At 33.7% G+C, this 22,832-nt stretch overlaps 1 long non-coding RNA gene across 1 annotated transcript in view; it reads right to left on the bottom strand.

The window, feature by feature from the left end:
- Positions 1-22,270, bottom strand: part of LOC143237082 (uncharacterized) — a 43,868-nt gene extending 21,598 nt beyond the window's left edge. The window contains exon 1 of the long non-coding RNA XR_013019863.1: positions 22,071-22,270. This is a non-coding gene — a long non-coding RNA (uncharacterized LOC143237082). The remainder of the gene's footprint in view (positions 1-22,070) is intronic.
- Between the last annotated feature and the right edge of the window lie 562 nt (positions 22,271-22,832).

Raw genomic sequence — 22,832 nt, 5'->3', positions numbered from 1 at the left:
ATTTGTCCATTTAGTATATCAGATGATTGTTTTTGTTATTTGTTGTTTGAATTTCGCGCAAAGGTACTCGAGGACTATCTGCGCTAGCCGTCCCTAATTTAGCAGTGTAAGACTAGAGGGAAGGCAGCTAGTCATCACCACCCACTGCCAACTCTTGGGCTACTCTTTTACCAACGAATAGTGGGATTGACCGTCACATTATAATGCCCCCACGGCTGAAAGGGCGAGCATGTTTGGTGCGACCGGGATTCAAACCCGCGACCCTCGGATTACGAGTAGAACGCCTTAACGCACTTGATGATGAAAAACAAAACGCACGTGAAGTTAAATACCATAAGGTGAAGAACAGTCGATGATTTGATTTTTCTGTTTATGTTTTTCATTTTGACACGTGGTGTTGGCGAATATGTGTTCCACATTTTAGAGTAATTCTTTTTGCTGGTACCAACAGGGTAACATGTAAACAAAAGTGTTGTACTATATTAAGATGTAATTAACAACTCTGGATTATATCAAGGTACCCACATGAGTTTTGGACAGTAGGACCATGTATACAAGGTCTTCAGACTATAGAAGGACCTACAGTGATATTTTTGTATCGTAAGATACAAAATTTTGGACAATAACAAAAGAAAAACAACAGTTTTGTTTGAAAAATGTTCACAAAAACAGTGGACTATTATTTGATATTCACAGGGGTTTCGTCTAGAATTTAAAAATATATGCTAAGGAGTTTTGAGTTACAAATGAGCTTTGGAATGTTGACAGTTAGTCAGTGCATACCCTGCTGCACGTGAAGGAGTTACAAAAACCATTTCTATGTTCTTAATTATTAAACAGAATTTTCAAAATGCAGCTAATTGGTGTATTCATTTATGCAACTGATATTAAAGCTCGCAACTAGTTAAATACATTTTGCCAGTACGACCTCAGGCAACAGTCAATGTCATGTTTCATGTAAGTACACAAACTCTTTCTGTTTTTCAACATTCGTCATGTTAATGAAATACTGTTAACATACAGAGTAAAGTCACATAGCCTGCGAAGAGAACAATTATAGCACTAACTGTCGTGTAATAACTAACACAACCATTAACTTCAACTGTTATAACTGAATATGGAGTACCGTGTTTACCTACCGCTCCTCAGTTGAAACAACTTACTCTGAAGTCATGAACTGGGAACTTCTTACTCAGAAATTATGAACTGGAAAGAACTATGAAAAGATGAGCTGGGAAGAACTTACTCTGAAGTCATGAAGTGGAAACAACTTACCCTAAAGGCTCGAGCCGCTGGGATTAATTGACCGACAAGTTTGGATATATAGTTTAACCTGTTGACTGCCAAGTATTTCAGTTGCTACGGCAAACTCCGAACCGAGTTCAAAATACAACTCTAATGCTTCTTCATTTTGTAACCTTTATTCGTAACGCCATTTTGGATCGAAAGTGAAACAATATGTGAGTAGGTCAAATGCATGTATGGTGCTGACATCTAGCGTTAGGTATCATTGAGAAAGAATTAACTCCTCCGTGGCACTGTGTTACCGATCGGCTTGGATTATCTCATCTACGGCACTGAACAGGTTAAAGCACCGTTTCGCAACATTCTTTGATTGAGGTTCCATTTTCTAAAAGTTCATGGTGAATCACAATCTAGTAAATAGTTTCAATAAAAGAAGAAACCATCAATATACGACTTACTAAACACTTACTGAATATATGAGAAACAAATATCTATTTTTAAAGTATGTTAATCACATTTCACACATTTTGATGACTCAGTATATTTTCGCAACACACGGGTTGAGAAAGTGAGCTATATTGCACCACAAGTACATTATTTTCACCGTATACTGTAGAAGATATAGATTCATTGTATAAGACCCGCAATCGTTATAGCTTTCATTTTATTTTCAAACAAACTGAGAACACTAACCATTATCTTCAGTGTTATATGAGGTGATTGTTTGTAATCTTCATATAAATATTTCACTAAACGTTATTCTGTTTTAGGAGGAACGCAAGTAATAAACAGCTCTCATCGCTATTTCTTGGGCCAGGTCGAACAGTGGATTTTATTTTTACTCTTATAAAGGGACGCGAACCATAGATTATTGGATTTAAACTTCGGCACTAGACCACGCCTAGCATTTCTGAGGTAAATTCAAATGTTTGAGACCTATAAACTATATACTCTTTCACCTGTGACAAAGTCTAAGTTAACAGAGAGGGAGTGGAGCTATCTTGAACACCAACAAATGCAATATTTACTTTATTAAAATACTTATACTGTGTTATGGATTTCAACAGCTGGAATTTCTGAATTTCTAGTGGACTCGCTAGTTCATTGTAAAGCAGAAAGCTACAGAATGTGCTATCTGTGACCTGCTCACCATGGGTATCGAAAGCTGATTCTTAGTGGTATGAGCCCAATGACATAACTGTGAAATTCGAACCCGCGAATCTGAGAGTAGGAGTTAAGTGCCTTAACCACCTGGCCATGCCTTGAAGGAAAGTGAAGGATTTGTTTGTTTGTTTAGAATTAAGCACAAAGCTACACAATGGGCTATCTGCGCTCTGCCCACCACGGGTATCGAAACCCGGTTTTTAGTGTGTAAGTCCGCAGACATACCGCTGTGGCACTGGGGGGCAAAAGTGAAGGAAAGATAATAATGGTTATTTATTTCAAAATAAAAATAAAATTTCACGAATATCTTTTCTTAAAAGAATCTCAGGCGAATTGAAAATATTTTATTGTCAGTAAAACTGTGAGCTACAAACCATTTTATAAACTTGTTTATAAGTTAGTTGATTTTTGTCAGCTCCGAAACACATATTTTAAAAAGTGATATCATTCTATCAGATATTTAAATAAGTCTGGCTGTGTAACTATAAATAATTACTTTCGTTGGTAAATCAGTTTAATAAGTGTAACTCAGTGACATCTGGTGAGATAAATAATAAGTATCGTCATACTCTCTCGCTATAATTTACAGTTATGGAGATCATAATATTTAAAAGAAAAAGCTTGTATCCTAAACAATATAAAAATATCCTAGTCGTAGCATTAATGATTCTTATTTTCCATTATTTATATAAAGTTAATTTGCTATGTTAGTTTATAACTCGTAGTGTAGTTGCTTGCAGATGTGATAGATGGCGCGAGATTCCAAATAATTCACAAGGAATAACGCAAACGTATAAACTGTCAATCAGAAATTAGACTATAAAATCAGTATTATACAATAACTTTAAACTATTATTGATTAAAATGAACTCTAATGTTCGTTTATTTCTGTGTATAATAGCTTGTTTTGCATGTTTACTATTCAGAACATTCATTAATATTTATTTTGTTCGGTAAATAAACCAATAATGCAAATTAAATAATTACACCATACTAATTCTTTAAAGCTGTCTAATATGTAAACATAATTGTATTATAATAAAAAACACACATTAATTTATATTAGATTGGCACATGTAAACAGCTCAACATCGGATAATTTTAGGTGTATCACGTTTGTTTTTGAATTTTGCTTAAAGATACACGATGGTTATCGGCGCTAGCCGTCCCTAGTTTGACAAGAAACGACAACAAGAAAGGCTGCAAGTCATTAGCGCCCACAGCCAACTCTTGAGCCACGAAGAAATACTGGAATTGACCGTAACATTATGACACCCCACGGGTGAAAGGGCGAGCATATTTGTGAGGACGGGAATTCAAAACCGCGACCTTCAGATTATAAGGCAAGGCCCACATGTGCCACAAGCATGCATGTCAGAAAGGGCGTTCAGCTGAAACATTATGTTACAGCTTAAAGCAGTATTTTTGTAGGTTGTAAATTTCTTCGATAGACCCAAATCGTTTGAAAATGGAAAATAAACTGTTTTAGATTTTGATAGAGAAAGCCTAACATACTGTTAATAAGTGGTCAAAAATTAGATGAATGACAAAAGAAAACTGCCCGTATTTGTGGTTGTCAACGTTAATGTTTCTCTCCTTAAATAAAACCATTTAAAGACTTCTTAAGTTACATAAAATCTTCGATTTTTAATTTTAGATACAACTAGACATTTTAGAGGAGGAAATAAAGTAAATACTTCCGATTAATAACCGAATCAAATCTATTAAAATTCTAACACGTGACAAACGTTCTATTTTACTAATCTGTTTCAATGTCTTTATTATACATTTGACATCTTTCTGAATAAAGTGAAATTGTTTGTTTTCAAATGAAACAAATCCTTTAATATTGACCAATAAACGAAGAAAATTATGTCAAAAACAGACTTTAATGAAATAAAGTGTGGTTTTCTATATGATAATTTACATTCGTTATTACAAATATTGTCAACAAAAATCTTAATTTCAGCCGCCAGGTGCTGAAAGATATCAAATATGTTTTTATACCCATGGTGAGCAGGGCACAGATAGCCCAATGTGTAGATTTGATTTTAACTGCAAACAAACAAGCTATTGACCTTTAATAAACTGAGTTTGATCTATTTGAAAAGTGAGTGTTTCAAGTAATAATTCTTTTAAAAATATGTTTTTCATGGTCTCAGTGATGCACCGTACGGACTTATTACAAATCGTTTGATGATTCAGATAAGTTCGGTCTGGTTAGCGTTCCGAGCTGTGCATCTGAAGTTCCGTGGTTCAGGTCTCGTAACCACTCGTAAAAAAAAAAAAAAAACTCTCTCTACACTTTTGGACCTACAGACATAAAAACACTTCTTTTACGATAACTTTATGTATTTAATTTCAGAAACGAAAATGGAAGAAAGTTTCAAATAAAGTGATTGTTTAAAAGAAAATCCGTACGCTGAACAAGGAAACGTATTTTAGCAATGAGGTTAAAGTACTCGAGGAGAAACCAACGAGACCCAAGAGAAAAAAGTAAATATTAGGAGGGTATACGTTACTTTATCTCGTATCTATCGCGCTAAAATAAAGCTTTATCACACGAATGAAATGATTGATTCCAGATACATACGGATACCCACCCAAAATACCAATAAAAGTTTTGATCTACTTAGCGAACACATTCCAGTGAAAAACAACACCTGTTCAACTGCTGCTCTCTCTTCTCTAGTGCCCATACAACTAACCTAGTTTTCTACTTCCACTGCTGACTTATCTCTTTTTGTTTCTTCTTATCTGTGTTGGAATTCTGATTACTTAAGACGGTAAGATGGGCCACGAGCCTTGGTAGCATAGTTTGCTATTATAACTATTTTGCAAGTTGACTTATTCGATCGAACTTCAGTATATTTCCTATTATACGTTAAAATAAAATATAGGTATTAATATATATGAAAATCATACTATATATACATCATAACTTATTCTTCGGACACATAATAAATTCAATTGAAGTATCAGCCCAGTGATATATATGTGATTCGTAAGGACAAACTCTGTATGGACTTATGCCACAAACGTGTGATAATAACGGTTTCTCTGCTATTCTTAAGATGGATGAGTTTAACAGATGTTGATTTTCAAAGCCTTTGGTTCTGTATGGCCAGATGGGTTAAGGCGTTCGACTCGCAATATGTGGGTCGCAGGTTCGAATCCGCGTCGCACCAAATATGCTCGCCCTTTCAGATGTGGGAGCGTTATAATGTTACAGTAAATCCCACTATTCGTTGGTAAAAGAGGAGCCCAAGAGTTGACGGTGGATGGTGATAACTAGCTGCCTTCCTTCTAATTTTACACTGCTAAATTAGGGATGGCTAGTGCAAATAGCCCTCGTGTAGCTTTGCGAGAAGTTCAAAAACAAACAAACAAACAAAGCTTCCTGGTGATTCAGCGGTAAATTAAATGGATTATAGCATTAAAAATTAGGACGATGGGCAAAGCGAAAATGACCAGTTATTGCAGTTCTGAGCTTAAAAACAAACAAATATACTACAGATAATCCAGTTAGAGTGTTTCTTAAATGAATAGATGGGAGTTAAGGCGTTAAAAATGAACAGTTATGCCTGAAAAACAAGCGCGTCGTAGGCCAACTCCAATTAGTAAGACCTTTAAAGTTACTTATTTAAAACATAAATAATAACATCTTTACCAACGTTTGTTTATTTTCGAATTTCGAGCAAAGCTACAGGAGGGCTATCTGCGCTAGCAGTCCCTATTTTAACAGCGTAAGACTAGAGGGAATGCACCTAGTCATCACCACCCACCGCCAACTCTTGGGCTACACTTTTACCAACGAATAGTGGGATTGATCGTCACATTACGAGGTCTGTTCAAAAAATACGCGGACTGTTTGAATTGCGCGGCTCCAGTTGGTTCCAGGGGAATCCGCTTGGTGTCGCTAGGTTCGCACAGATCAGCTGATTACGACGCCATTTTTCGATTGCAGATATCTTCATTTGTGTATTAGCTACGCGGTTTTAGGTGAAGTGCGATTTTTTCGTTTGGCGGATTTCAGAATGAATGACCTGAAGGAGCAACGACTTGCTGTGAAATTTTGTGTTAAACTTGGAAAATCTGCGACTGAAACTTTTGCTATGCTTAAGACGGCTTACGGTGATGTTGCTATGAAGCGTACGGCATGTTTCAAGTGGCATGAACGTTTTAAGGATGGTCGACAGTTCATTGAAGATGATGAGCGTCCTGGACGTCCTTCCACGTCAACTGACGACCCACACGTCGACAAAATCAACATCCTGGTGCGGGCAAATCGACATCTGACTGTCAGAGAGCTTGCTGAAGATATCAGTTGGATCTTGTTACGAGATTTTGACCGAAAAATTGAAGATGCACCGCGTTGTTGCAAAATTTGTGCCTCAGAACTCGTGAGTTTTTGGCCAAACACTCGATCACTATTCTTCCCCACCCCCCTACTCAACTGACCTTGCTCCTTGCGATTTTTTCTTGTTCCCCAAACTCAAAAGACCCTTGAAAGGAAGAAGATTTGAGACGATTCCCGAGATTAAGGCAAATGCGACGAAAGAACTGGAGGAGATTACAGAAGAAGCGTACCAGGACTGTTTCAATAAGTGGAAACACCGTTGGGATAAGTGTGTGCGTTGGGGAGGAGAGTACCCTGAAGGGGTCCCAGACCTGTAACTTCTAAATAAAGTACATTTTGTTTTATGACGTCAGTCCGCGTATTTTTTGAACAGCCCTCGTATAACGCACCCACAGATGAAAAGGCGAACATATTTGGTGTGAAGAGAAATCGAACGCGCGACCCTCATATTACTAGAGGAGTGCCTTAACCACCTGACCACGCCAGGCCTTCTTCTATTATAATAATATTTTTGGTATTAGGTTTAATGGAGTTTGCTGCGTTTATTTTTATTTGTTGTGGTATCAACTCAATGAATAACGTAAAACAAACTTGACATCAAAAATGTAAAAAGTATTTTACAGCAGCAGAGGTAATTATATCAATAAATATAGCATTAATTAATTATATCATTAAATACGTGTAGGGTAAAATGACGAGATAACTTCAAGTTGTTACAGTATTAGAATGTGTTAGTAATAACATTATGAGTAGTGTTTATCTTCAGACACATGTTATAGTGAGATAGAAAAACACACAAAGAGTAGTTTTTAACACTAGACACATGTTATAGTGAGATAGAAAAACACACAAAGAGTAGTTTTTAACACTAGGCACATGTTATAGTGAGATAGAAAAAACACTAAAAGTAGTTTTTAACACTAGGCACATGTTATAGTGAGATAGAAAAAACACTAAAAGTAGTTTTTAACACTAGGCACATGTTATAGTGAGATAGAAAAACACACAAAGAGTAGTTTTTAACACTAGACACATGTTATAGTGAGATAGAAAAACACACAAAGAGTAGTTTTTAACTCTAGACATATGCTATAGTAGGATAGAAAAACACACAAATAGTAGTTTTTAACCCTAGATACATATTATAGTGAGATAGAAAATACACTAAGAGTAGTTTTTAACTCTAAACACTTGTTATAGTGAGATAGAAAAACACTAAAAGTAGTTTTTAACACTAGGCACATGTTATAGTGAGATAGAAAAAAACACTAAGAGTAGTTTTTAACTCTAGACACATGTTATAGTGAGATAGAAAAAAACACTAAGAGTAGTTTTTAACTCTAGACACATGTTATAGTGGGATAGAAAAAACACTAAGAGTAGTTTTTAACTCTAGACACATGTTATAGTGGGATAGAAAAAAACACTAAGAGTAGTTTTTAACTCTAAGCACATGCTATAGTGAGATAGAAAAAAACACTAAGAGTAATTTTTAACCCTAGACACATGTTATAGTGAAATAGAAAATTCACTAAAAGTAGTTTTTAACTCTAGACACATGTTATCGTGGGATAGAGAAAACACTAAGAGTAGTTTTTAACTCTAAGCACATGCTATAGTGAGGTAGAAAAAAACACTAAGAGTAATTTTTAACCCTAGACACATGTTATAGTGAAATAGAAAATACACTAAGAGTAGTTTTTAACTCTAGACACATGGTATAGTGAGATAGAAAAACACTAAAAGTAGTTTTTAACTCTAGACACATGTTATAGTGGGATAGAAAATACACTAAGAGTAGTTTTTAACTCCAGACAAATGTCATAGTGGGATAGAAAAAACACTAAAAGTAGTTTTTAACTCTAGGGAAATGTTATAGTGGGATAGATAAAACACTAAGAGTAGTTTTTAACTCTAGACACATGTTAGAGTGAGATATAGAGAACGTTATGAGTAGTTTTTAACTCTAGACACATGTTATAGTGGGATAGAAAATACACTAAGAGTAGTTTTTAACTCTAGACACATGTTAGAGTGAGATATAGAGAACGTTATGAGTAATTTTTAACATTGATATTATGATAACTGTTTATAGATGTCGATTATTTAAAACAGTTAAACTTCATAAAAACTAGTTTCAACCATAAACCCATAATATTTAAAGAAATGGTTTATCTACAGAGAAATAATTGACTTTTATCTGAATTTAACGTTTTACAAGATCAGAAACGACTCTCTTATAACAGCATACATCAACTCTGTAAGATTAAAGGTATCTGTTATAAACAGAACCTAGTCTGAATTTGCGTTTGTCTGGTGTATTTTAAAGTATTTTATAAGAGAGAAAATATACATTTAAAGTATTGAGAAATTACAGTATTTTTCTCTGTTAAAACAATGATTTTATTATAAAAATATTACAAAGTGGATTTCTTCAACATCAGTTGTTACTATGAAAACACCAATAAGACAATCTGTTTTAAACGAATTAGTACTATGAAAACACCAGTAAGTTAATCTGTTTTAATACGAGTTAGTACTATGAAAACACCAGTAAGTTAATCTGTTTTAATACGAGTTAGTACTATGAAAACACCAGTAAGTTAATCTGTTTTAATACGAGTTAGTACTATGAAAACACCAGTAAGTTAATCTGTTTTAATACGAGTTAGTACTATGAAAACACCATTAAATTAATCTGTTTTATCACCAGTTAGTACAATAAGAAAACTAGTAAGTTATTCTGTATTAATAAAAGTTAATACTACGAAAACACCAGTATATTAATCTGTTTTAATAGGAGTTAGTACTACGAAAACACCAGTATATTAATCTGTTTTAATAGGAGTTAGTACTATAAAAACAACATTAAGTTAATTTGTTTTAATGCGAGTTAGTACCATGAAAACATCAGTAAGTTAATCTGTTTTAATACGAGTTAGTAGTAAGAAAACACCCGTAAGTTAATTTGTTTTAATGCGAGTTAGTACCATGAAAACATCAGTAAGTTAATCTGTTTTAATACGAGTTAGTAGTAAGAAAGCACCCGTAAGTTAATCTGTTTTAATGCGAGTTAGTACCACGAAAACATCAGTAAGTTAATCTGTTTTAATACGAGTTAGTAGTAAGAAAGCACCCGTAAGTTAATCTGTTTTAATGCGAGTTAGTACCATGATAACAGCAGTAAGTTAATCTGTTTTAATACGAGTTAGTAGTAAGAAAACACCCGTAAGTTAATCTGTTTTAATGCGAGTTAGTACCATGATAACAGCAGTAAGTTAATCTGTTTTAATGCGAGTTAGTACCATGATAACAGCAGTAAGTTAATCTGTTTTAATACGAGTTAGTAGTAAGAAAACACCCGTAAGTTAATCTGTTTTAATGCGAGTTAGTACCATGATAACAGCAGTAAGTTAATCTGTTTTAATACGAGTTAGTAGTAAGAAAACACCCGTAAGTTAATCTGTTTTAATGCGAGTTAGTACCATGATAACAGCAGTAAGTTATTCTGTTTTAATGTGAGTTAGTACCATGAAAACATCAGTAAGTTAATCTGTTTTAATACGAGTTAGTAGTAAGAAAACACCCGTAAGTTAATCTGTTTTAATACGAGTTAGTACCATGATAACAGCAGTAAGTTAATTTGTTTTAATGCCTCTTAGTACTAAGAAAACACCCGTAAGTTAATTTGTTTTAATACGAGTTAGTACCATGTAAACATCAGTAAGTTAATCTGTTTTAATACGAGTTAGTAGTAAGAAAACACCCGTAAGTTAATCTGTTTTAATACGAGTTAGTACCATGATAACAGCAGTAAGTTAATTTGTTTTAATGCCTCTTAGTACTAAGAAAACACCCGTAAGTTAATTTGTTTTAATACGAGTTAGTACCATGAAAACATCAGTAAGTTAATCTGTTTTAATACGAGTTAGTAGTAAGAAAACACCCGTAAGTTAATCTGTTTTAATGCGAGTTAGTAACATGATAACAGCAGTAAGTTAATCTGTTTTAATACGAGTTAGTAGTAAGAAAACACCCGTAAGTTAATCTGTTTTATTGCGAGTTAGTACCATGATAACAGCAGTAAGTTATTCTGTTTTAATGCGAGTTAGTACCATGAAAACATCAGTAAGTTAATCTGTTTTAATACGAGTTAGTAGTAAGAAAACACCCGTAAGTTAATCTGTTTTAATACGAGTTAGTACCATGATAACAGCAGTAAGTTAATTTGTTTTAATGCCTCTTAGTACTAAGAAAACACCCGTAAGTTAATTTGTTTTAATACGAGTTAGTACCATGAAAACATCAGTAAGTTAATCTGTTTTAATACGAGTTAGTACTATGAAAACACTAGTAAGTTAATCTATATGTAAAAACTGCTGGTTTGGGTTGAGAACAATTTTTATGTAGAGGAGCGAACAACGTTTCGACCTTCTTCGGTCATCATCAGGTTTACAAAGAAAGAAAGAGGTAACTGACCAAAAGAAGCTGTCCACATGTTTGAAAGGGATTGTGAAACTGAGTGTCGGAATGTAGAGGGCGTGCTTAGATGTTTGAATATATAATTTTATATTATTATTTTATTATTATTAGTTATTATATTACAAGAACCGATACACAATTTAAAATAGAAATCCACCGAAAACTCACCCATACTGGACAAAACATTCCTTGGGACTCAGCACATGAAACAAAACAAAAACTCAACATACTAAGAAACCAAATAAACACAGCCATAAAACTATGCTCACCAGATAAAATTAACGATGAATTAGATAAAATAAAACAATACTTCATCAACATCAATAAGTTTTGCTTCACAAACTGTAGAAAACATTATACGCACACATCTAGACATAAAGCAAAATCAACTAACAAAAGTAAATATATCCCAAGAATCAAAAAATCACGAAACCATATACTGCTGCATACCATATATTCCTGACATCAGCAGAAAAATAACCAACATTTGGCAAAAACTAGTAACAAAATATGACATTCCAATTAATACTAAATTTATTCAAAAACCAGGCACAAAACTGAGTTCTATACTATGTAAAAACTACACTGACAAACACCACACCAACATTATTTATAAAATACAATGTGATAACTGCCACGACTTCTATATTGGAGAAACAAGTAGAAAAATGGAAACCAGATTCAAAGAACACAAAAAGTCATCTTCACACGTTTTCAAACACTGCAAATCAAATAATCACAACATAACCATAGGAAACACTCAAATACAAAATAAAGAAACAAACATAAACAAACGCAAAATTAAAGAAGCCTTACTTATACAACAACTTAAACCCAAAATAAACAAATATAAAGGAACACCTTTATACCTATATAAATAAATATAATCAAATATCTAAGCACGCCCTCTACATTCCTATACACAGTTATACAACACCCTACAAAAATGTGGTCAGCTATCGGTCAGTTACCTCATTCTTTCTTTGTGAAGCTGACGATGACAGAAAAAGGTTGATACGTTGTTTGCTCCTGAACATAAAAATTTTTCTCAACCCAAACCAGCCATTTTCACACATCTATTTCTCTACAAGTGGGTTTTCTCGTCATCACTAAGTATATTAATCTGTTTTAATAGGAGTTAGTACTATGAAAACACGAGTAAGTTAATCTGTTTTAATACGAGTTAGTACCATGAGAGCACCAGTAACTTGATCTGTTTTAATACGAGTTAGTACTATAAAAGCACCAGTAAGTTAATCTGTTTTAATACGAGTTAGTATTATGAAAATACCCGTATATTAATCTGTTTTAATAGGAGTTAGTACCATGAAAATACCCGTATATTAATCTGTTTTAATAGGAGTTAGTACCATGAAAACACCAGTAAGTTAGTTTGTTTTAATACCTCTTAGTACTATGAAAACAACAGTAAGTTAATTTGTTTGATACCTCTTAGTACTATGAAAACAACAGTAAGTTAATTTGTTTTAATACCTCTTAGTACTATGAAAACAACAGTAAGTTAATTTGTTTTAATACCTCTTAGTACTATGAAAACAACAGTAAGTTAATTTGTTTGATACCTCTTAGTACTATGAAAACAACAGTACGTTAATTTGTTTGATACCTCTTAGTACTATAAAAACAACAGTAAGTTAATTTGTTTGATATCTCTTAGTACTATGAAAACAACAGTAAGTTAATTTGTTTTAATACGAGTTAGTACTATGAAAACAACAGTAAGTTAATTTGTTTGATACCTCTTAGTACTATAAAAACAACAGTAAGTTAATTTGTTTGATACCTCTTAGTACTATAAAAACAACAGTAAGTTAATTTGTTTGATATCTCTTAGTACTATGAAAACAACAGTAAGTTAATTTGTTTTAATACCTCTTAGTACTATGAAAACAACAGTAAGTTAATTTGTTTGATATCTCTTAGTACTATGAAAACAACAGTAAGTTAATTTGTTTGATACCTCTTAGTACTATGAAAACAACAGTAAGTTAATTTGTTTGATACCTCTTAGTACTATGAAAACAACAGTAAGTTAATTTGTTTGATACCTCTTAGTACTATGAAAACAACAGTAAGTTAATTTGTTTTAATACCTCTTAGTACTATGAAAACAACAGTAAGTTAATTTGTTTGATATCTCTTAGTACTATGAAAACAACAGTAAGTTAATTTGTTTGATACCTCTTAGTACTATGAAAACAACAGTACGTTAATTTGTTTGATACCTCTTAGTACTATAAAAACAACAGTAAGTTAATTTGTTTGATACCTCTTAGTACTATAAAAACAACAGTAAGTTAATTTGTTTGATATCTCTTAGTACTATGAAAACAACAGTACGTTAATTTGTTTGATACCTCTTAGTACTATAAAAACAACAGTAAGGTAATTTGTTTGATACCTCTTAGTACTATAAAAACAACAGTAAGTTAATTTGTTTGATATCTCTTAGTACTATGAAAACAACAGTACGTTAATTTGTTTGATACCTCTTAGTACTATAAAAACAACAGTAAGTTAATTTGTTTGATACCTCTTAGTACTATGAAAACAACAGTAAGTTAATTTGTTTTAATACCTCTTAGTACTATAAAAACAAGAGTAAGTTAATTTGTTTGATATCTCTTAGTACTATGAAAACAACAGTAAGTTAATTTGTTTTAATACCTCTTAGTACTATGAAAACAACAGTAAGTTAATTTGTTTGATACCTCTTAGTACTATGAAAACAACAGTACGTTAATTTGTTTGATACCTCTTAGTACTATAAAAACAACAGTAAGTTAATTTGTTTGATACCTCTTAGTACTATGAAAACAAGAGTAAGTTAATTTGTTTGATATCTCTTAGTACTATGAAAACAACAGTAAGTTAATTTGTTTTAATACCTCTTAGTACTATGAAAACAACAGTAAGTTAATTTGTTTGATACCTCTTAGTACTATGAAAACAACAGTACGTTAATTTGTTTGATACCTCTTAGTACTATAAAAACAACAGTACGTTAATTTGTTTGATACCTCTTAGTACTATAAAAACAACAGTAAGTTAATTTGTTTGATATCTCTTAGTACTATGAAAACAACAGTAAGTTAATTTGTTTTAATACGAGTTAGTACTATGAGAACACCAGTAAGTTAATTTGTTTTAATACGAGTTAGTACTATGAAAACAACATTCAGATGACCTGTTTTATTGCTTTTATCACGAATTATTACTACGAAAATACCATTAAGCTGATTTGTTTTAATAAGATTTATTACTATGAGAACACCATTTAGCTGATCTGTTTTATCACGAGTTATTAGTATGAAAACACCATTAAGTTGATTTGGATCCTTATTTTAAATACAGGTTTTAAAGTAGAGTCATTAAAAGTAATAATAAAAATACCCATACGCTTATTTACTCATATCAGCTCCAGTTTATTGAACATAAACTTTGGTACAAGTCTGCATTCAACCCTTGTTGTTATGACAAAAATTAAACACTAGGATAATGACCATTTATATTCTGAAGGAAGGTAAATCAGACTATGTAAAAGTTAAGAATTGAAAACTTAAGAAATAAGCAGGCCCAATTATACCATTACAGTCAACAAAGACTTCTGTTTCAGAAGTTGAGAGGTTGGTATGAATTAATGACGTAAACATATCGTGCATGATTGCATACCCCGAAGATATACGTGCGTGAAAAGGAAACGTTTACGTTTTTATTGTTGTATAGATTGTAATTAGTAAGAGTTCGTAATAACTGATCATATAATGTGTATCATGATGTGTAGAAATGCTATCTATCTATCTATCTCTTACACCTTTAACTAAAGGTATTTTGATTTCTAAACGTCAAGTTTGGTGAAAAGGTCCTGTATGTTAGTATAATGAATTTCTCTTTGATAATGGCACAGAAAGTCGTAGAGACTCAGCTACCACAAACTACGAAATAAATAAAATATAAATTAGCTAATTAAAGAAAATTTAACACAAATTACGTACTTAGAAAGTAAATCGTTTTTCATGTTTTTGTTTTCTCACGATGAATCATATTATCCCTCATTATCCATATTATAAAATATTTATTTTTTGCGCTAACGACGTCTAACAACGTTATCATTAGCAATCCGCAACCATGTCCAACCAGTTTTATGATACCCAAACCACGTGGTTTACAAGCCCTAAATTGTCAACGTACAATTTATAGCATGTTAAAATGAAACTTTGAATGGACTAACGAGCTGTCTCAAAATCCTGGTGATAAAGAAAAGATTTAGTAGAAGGGTGTAAATGGAAATCTGAGGTTTTTCTGATTTACTCCGGACTTTATCCAACGAATGATCGTGGCTCTGATTTTATTTGTGGCTTTTCTAGAGTTGCCAAGTAAGTAGAATAAGAAGTAACGACAATGCTTTCAGACTCAGATGTTGTAATTTAATCTGCACCACAGTGATGTTGACATGCCAACAAAGTAGCTCATCAACTCTTAACGAACCCTCTGGGTTAGAGATTAGACAGACGGACTAATCTCGACATTTAACCAATTCTTCTCAACGGTTCTGTTTCGCAATATTGAGACTCATCATTACAAAGATAAAAATACATGTTGCTTCTGAGAGAAATAATTTGAAGAAATAAAGTATATAGGCTTTCTTTTTTAGAGTTTTTCATTCAAATCATTCGAACATTTTCCATCAAGACATAATTTTCAAAATCAGTGAACATAGGAGGCTCTTAAAAACCTGGCAAGGAACTTCAAGCCATTTAATACTTTAAAGTTTAGCACAAACAAAATATTTAGTTTCTGTTTCTTAAAAACCTTGATTGCAATCGTTTTAAAATTTAAACTGCACACATCCACATAACTCAAACTGCGCCACCTTCTGGTGTTAAATTTAGCTTTTATTCGTAATATTCTTCGTGGATTTTTGCCAGTTTTGTTGTTGAGATATTTTATTCGCCTTTTCTGTGGATCGTGCTCTTATTACAACAAGTTCAAAAGTTCAATATAACCTCGACATTAAAGATATTTTTCTCACTGTTTTCGAATGTCCACTGCAGAAAAGTGCCCTTAATGTAAAAAAAAAAAATGAGCCATGCAGAGCTAGATTCCATATTGACCATTTTAAATTTTTGAATTTAAAGACCAAATTTTGTTTGGTGTATGCGAATAAAGTAAAAAAAAAAAATCACCCTTGTGTCATTAGGCTGTTAACGTGACACGGTACTCTCGAGAGCAACAAAGCACGCGTACAGAAACAAGCGGACTTGACCTCTGGTTCGAGAACAGTATGTGGAAGTTATCAGCTTACGTATTCTACAATGTTTACAATGATAATTCTTCAGAGTAATAAAATTGTACTTTGAATACGTGAAAACGTTTACTACGTTATACGTTTCGGAGCAGATCCAATAAACATCGCAAGTGTTTGAATATTGTTCAACTTTCTGGGACTAATACTTGTAAGATGGAAATAGAGATACGAGAATGTTTTAACTTAGCACGTGTTAGAGGGAGATGGAAAGAGCTTTTATGAGTATTATACAATGCGTTTGTGCTAGCCGTCCCTAATTTAGCAGTCTAAGACTAGAGGAAAAGCAGCTAGTCATCACCACTCACCGCCAACTCTTGGGCTACTATTTTATCAACGAATAGTGTGATTGACAGTAACATTATAACGCCCTCACGGCTGAAAGGACAGGCATGTTTGGTGCCAAGGGGATTCGAACCCACCACCTTCGGATTACGAGTCGAACGCCTTAACACACTTGGCCATGCCGGGCCTGTATACAATGTGGTGTGCTTGTATACCTGCACGGGCATACAAATATATTTGCGCACATAGTTATAAAATCCTATTTCCCTCTATTTCCATTCACAAATTATTTAATTATAGTTAATTTTATGAAAACGTAGAAGAATAAATGAAAATACTTAGAAAAACAAATAATTTGAGTACTTACTGTATTATAATTAATAGTAAAGTTAGTTTAATAAAATTTTCAAAATAACTCTAAAAAATTCGATCATTACATTTGCACTTTAACCTGTCCACAGCGAAAGACTTAACTGCCCGCTTTACCGAGGTGTCTGTTATTGCAAGATTTATTTTCGCCAGAAATAATATAAAAAACAAAGAAACTGAAAAGGTCTGACCTTAATGTGCCCATTGTATCGAGGTGCCCTGATTCGAAGTTCTGCTGTAGTTTATTTCAGTGACAAAATAATTGTTTAAAACCAACAAAGAAAATAAAGGACTGAACACTTACATTTTGTTTTTTTAATCATTTCTTTTAACGTAAAGTTACAATGAGCTGTCATTACCGAGGGGAATCGAATTCCGGATTTTTCGCGTTGTAAATCCGCAAACTTAAAGTTAACCCACCCGTTAAAAAGCACTTAACTTATTGCCCGGAGTAGTTTCATGGTAGTGTTATACCACTAATTTTTTTTCTTAGTCCATCTTTCTGACTAGTTTTTTTTCTGAGCCTCCTTTAAAATACAGCCTTATGACGTAGTATTCCAAGTAATTAAAACATCACATCTCAGATTTCCTGTATCTTATAACCAATCTCAATTGAAAAGTCCGAATAGTCTTAAAAACACCTGTGCCCAGACTATTTTAAATACAGATAAATACACAGTTAATCTTTAAATGTATCATACAATTAGTAATAAAAACATTTAATTCGTCTAATTTGTAGTCTAGAATTAATCACAAAGCTATCTGTAGTCTCCTCCCTACTAGAGTATCGAAACCTGGGTTTAAGCGTTATAAGTCCACAGACATACCGCTGTGCTACGGGGGAACTTATCTAAATCAAAGAATCGTTGCAAATATATAGCAGTAACATTCACATAATTGTTTTTTGTTTTTATTTGGATTTCGTTCAAAGTTGCACGAGAGCTGTCTGCGCCAGCCGTTCCTAATTTAGCAGTGTAAGATAAAAGGGAAGACATCTAGTCATCAACATCCACCGCTCTTAGGCTGCTCTTTTACCAACGAATAGTGGGATTGACCGCACATTATAATGCCTCCACGGCTGAAAGGGCGAGCATGTTTGGTATGACGAGGATTCGAATCCGCGATCCTCAGATTACGAGTCGAGTATCTTAACCACCTGGCCATGCTGGGCCATTATATATATATATATATATCAGATAATTTATAGCCCGATTGTCCAAAATTTTAATCGTAAGTATAGAAATAATAAATTACAAACCATGTTAGGTATGCATACCTTAATATGAATTACGGCCCGGTGTAGCCAGGTGGTTAAGACACTCGACTCGTAATCTGATGGTCGCGGGTTCGAATCCTCATAATACCAAACATGCTCGCTCTTTCAGCCGTGGAGCGTTATAAAATTCGGTCAATCCCACTCTTCGTTGGCAAAAGGGTAGCCTAAGAGTTGGCGGTGGGTGGTGATGACTAGCTGTCTTCCATCTAGTCTTAAACTACAAAACTAGAAAATTATTGTTATATATGAGGACTAAATACATGTACAGATTTAAAGAACAACAAATATTGTTGTCCTCTGCTGGAAGATAGGTAAGTCTAAGGATTTACAACACTAAAAGCAGGGGTTAGATTCCCCTCGGTGGACTCAGCAGATAGCCCGCTGTGGCTTTGCTATAAGGAAAACATAAAACACACACAAATAGTGTTTAACGACACAATGAATGGATTTTGGAAAACATTGTTCTTTCTAAAACAAAACATTGTTACACAATTGGCGAATAGCGTCAGAACGCAGCACAGTTTCTTTAAAATTGTCCCCCAGTGCCTTAGCGGTATGTCTGCAGACTTTCAACGCTAAAAACCGGGTTTCGATACCGTGGTGGGCAGAGCTCAGAGAGCACATTGTGTAGCTTTGTGCTTATTTCAAAACAATAACAAACAATTCTTTGAAATTTCTTGGTATTTGTGTAATGTTCATATTTAAAAAAACAGCAACTCACAATTATTTTAAAACAACGATTATTTAATACACATTTATAAAAATTTGGACCTTTTTCAGTCTCAAAAGTGTAATAAAATGTTATTAACTAATTATCTAAGAAATAAAATCTGTAAAAAATCCCGATGTAATTGGAAGACGGTGTCATACAGCTTAATTGTTTTCATGCATCAACACAAGATGGCTTATTGATATGTTGAAACATTTTTCATACGGGTTTTTAATTATATATGTTCATATAAATCCATATAGCTGTCTGGCAGTTAGGGTACTCGACTCAAAATCTGCAGATGGATTCGAATCTCCTTAGCCGAACATGCTCGCCCTTCAGTTGTGGAGGCTTTACAATGTGGCTTCCAGTGGCACAGCGGTGTGTATGTAGACTTACCACGCTAGAAATCGGTTTTCGATACCCGTGGTGGGTAAAGCACAGATAGCACATTGTGTAGCTTTGTGCTTAACTTTAAACAAATATTAAAATGCGACATGCTATTCCACTTTTCACTGGTAAAAGAGTGGCCCAAGAGTTGGTGGAGGGTGTTGTTGATTAGCTGCCTTTCTTCCAGTCTTTTATTGCTGAGGTAGGGACGGCTGTTTGGAGGAGATCGACGCAGCTGGATAAATAAATCTTCCCAAAATTTATTTATGATTCATCGTTGAGTAACCCAACGTTCGTAATTGTATTTTGGACTTAAAATATAAAAAAATCTATAACTTTTTTCTATATATCTTTAGATAGAAAGATAGTTTGTTTGTTTTTTGAATTTCGCACAAAGCTACTCGAGGACTATCTGTGCTAGCCGTCCCTAATTTAGTAGCGTAAGACTAAAGGGAAGGCCACCACCCATCGCCATCTTTTGGGCTACTCTTTTACCAACGAAGAGTGGGATTGACCGTCACATTATAACGCCCCCACGGCTGAAAGGGCGAGCATGTTTGACGCGACGGTGATGCAAACCCGCAATTCTCAGATTACGAGTCGCACGCCTCAACACGCTTGGCCATGCCGGGCCGATAGATAGAAAGATCGAGAAGATTGAACAGAAGGGCAAAATGTATTATACACTTGGTATGATCGTGGTCGGTACTAAAACAAATATTATAAAGCCAAGGAAAACAAATTTAATCATTGCTTATTTCAGAGTAACAGATATTAAATCGTATTCTTCATGAACCAACTATATAGTTAGCTTTTTTTCCAACCTGTACTTAAGTATATCCGATGCCTTCCATACAAATAATATCAGGTCGTTAACTACGTTGATTGGTCAACAGCCACTTTAGAATGTGAAATACTTTTAATTACAGTTAATAAGGTAATTTTATTTAGTTGATAACAAAAAGGGGGAGTCTCAGCTTATCCATACCATTAAACTATATCATGTTCTGCATATGCATTACATTAATTTGTTGTGGGTCACTTTAAAAGTTGAGATAACTTTGTTGAATCTGGCCAGAGACTGTTACTGCTAGAATATTTCAGTCAGCTTTTCTATGGTACACTCGGGTTATATTCCTCTCTCTCTCTCTCTATATATATATATATATATATATACACACACACACATATATATATCACGTATATACGTTTCATGCCTACGATATCGAGTCTGGTCAAAGACTTCAGCTAGTGTAACTGTTGTTTGTGAACTTTTCGAAGGCACATCGTAACTCCTCTAACGTCACTCACGTAACTTTTAACTTTTCTTTCTTAAAAAAATAGAAACTAATTTAATTGTAGTAAAACTCTGGAAACTAATTTATTTGCAGTAAAACTCTGAAACTGTAGTTGAAATGATAGTGTTACTAAACTTTGCCCTTTATTGCTTTATTAAATGGGCCGAAAGCGTGGATTAACTAGGTAGGGTACCGAAGTACATATCGAAAGATCCCAGGTTCGAGACACGATGCAGTTGAACAAACTGCATAATTTCAGCTTTATAGAAGTAACAGTCAGTACTTCTATTTGGTTCGAAAAGCCAGACAAAGTACAGTAAGTATTGTTAGCCTTTCTGACGGTCAGCAGTCCGAAATTAGAACCCCACCGTTTAGCCCACGTACGCGTAAAGTACCGTTAAATTTGAAATTTTCCAATTCTACTTTTTTCTCTAATTTAACCTTTGCGAACGACATTTTACATTCACTAGTCAATTTAAATTTTGAAACACTGATAAATTTCTAAATACATATTAAGAAAGATTACACATATTATGAAAAAGACAGAAGTAGGAAAAATATTGCGTTCAGAAAGTTTTTGAGAAAAAGAATCAGTCTGTGCGTTCTCGAGGCCTCAATTTTTTTGTATTACACTCATAGTTACGTATCGTATGATAAATAGATTCATATTTGTAGTTAAGATCTATTTCATGTCACTATTCTTTAGAACTGTGCTGATTCGGACCTACATAACAAAGCTTTTATTACAGTTTTTATCAGCAGTTTAAAACACGTTGTACAATAAATACATATATAACCGCTTCACCTCTGTACCATTATAATAACAATGGTTTTATCCATTTTAGGCCTGTGTGCTTTAGCGGTGGCGCCTCGAAGCTAAGTCGGACGTTAACCTAATTCAATTCGATCGTTTTACTACAAACCATACAAAATTGTCCATTCTTCTTCTGTTGTTGTGGAATTTAACTAGGTTTTGAATTTGGCACAGAAGTGAATTTAATTCGTCAAAGAAATCAATTATGTCACCGCTTGAAGCCACTCCTACTGATTTTCACGACGAATGCTAACAGGATGTGTAAGCAGGACTTTACCTGACCTGGTTTCATCCTGAAATACAAAGAAGTAAAAGAATGGAGAATAAATTACGTAATAGCAATTGACCTTACCTGGACAAGCATAAGGTGAATACGAGGAAAGATTTATGTAGCAGGGAAAAAAACAACGTCGGAGTGTATGCGACAGTGACACATATAATATAACATGCGTGATAAGGTGACCCATGTTTTCAACTTGTAGTCAACGCTGCTCTTTTTAGGACAGTTTTTCTATTAACACGGTCCTTGGTAAGTGGTGCAGGTCGTGCGATCTTTTGGAGGTTCCAAGAAAGATGCAAAAATGACTGCCCCACGTGCGACTTATATTACACATTCATCGATTATCTGCATTCGAAAACAGGACGTTATTAGGTCACTTGTGTCTCAAACCTGAAAGTGACATTTACGGGAAGACAGAGTGAAATTTGACACATCACTTGAAGAAAAAATATCCCATTAAAACTGAAAACTGACACACCCTAAATAGTTATACAATATTCTTTATATCGAAACGTTTAAAGTTTCAAAAAATACAAATTTTATACCAGGATAGAATCGTTTAACATGGCGAATACAGCATTAAAACTTGTGGATATTTTTTCAAATCATTCGACACTTATAAACGGATCTATACCATTAATAGTTTTTGTTTGAACTATCAAAAATATCTGGTGACGTTGAAAAACTCTGAGCGAGTATTAAAAAGTCACCAGGACGCAACAAAAGTGTTCTAAAAATCCGGCTTCTATGATTTATTTTCTAACCAGGAATTATGTCAAACATCACTTAGAACTTTTCCTAAGTGGCTTGAGAATTTTAATATGGCGAGTATAA

Source organism: Tachypleus tridentatus, chromosome 13 (genome assembly GCF_004210375.1).
Source record: "Tachypleus tridentatus isolate NWPU-2018 chromosome 13, ASM421037v1, whole genome shotgun sequence".
NCBI lineage: Eukaryota > Metazoa > Arthropoda > Merostomata > Xiphosura > Limulidae > Tachypleus > Tachypleus tridentatus.
This window is presented reverse-complemented; position numbering and strand designations above follow the sequence as displayed.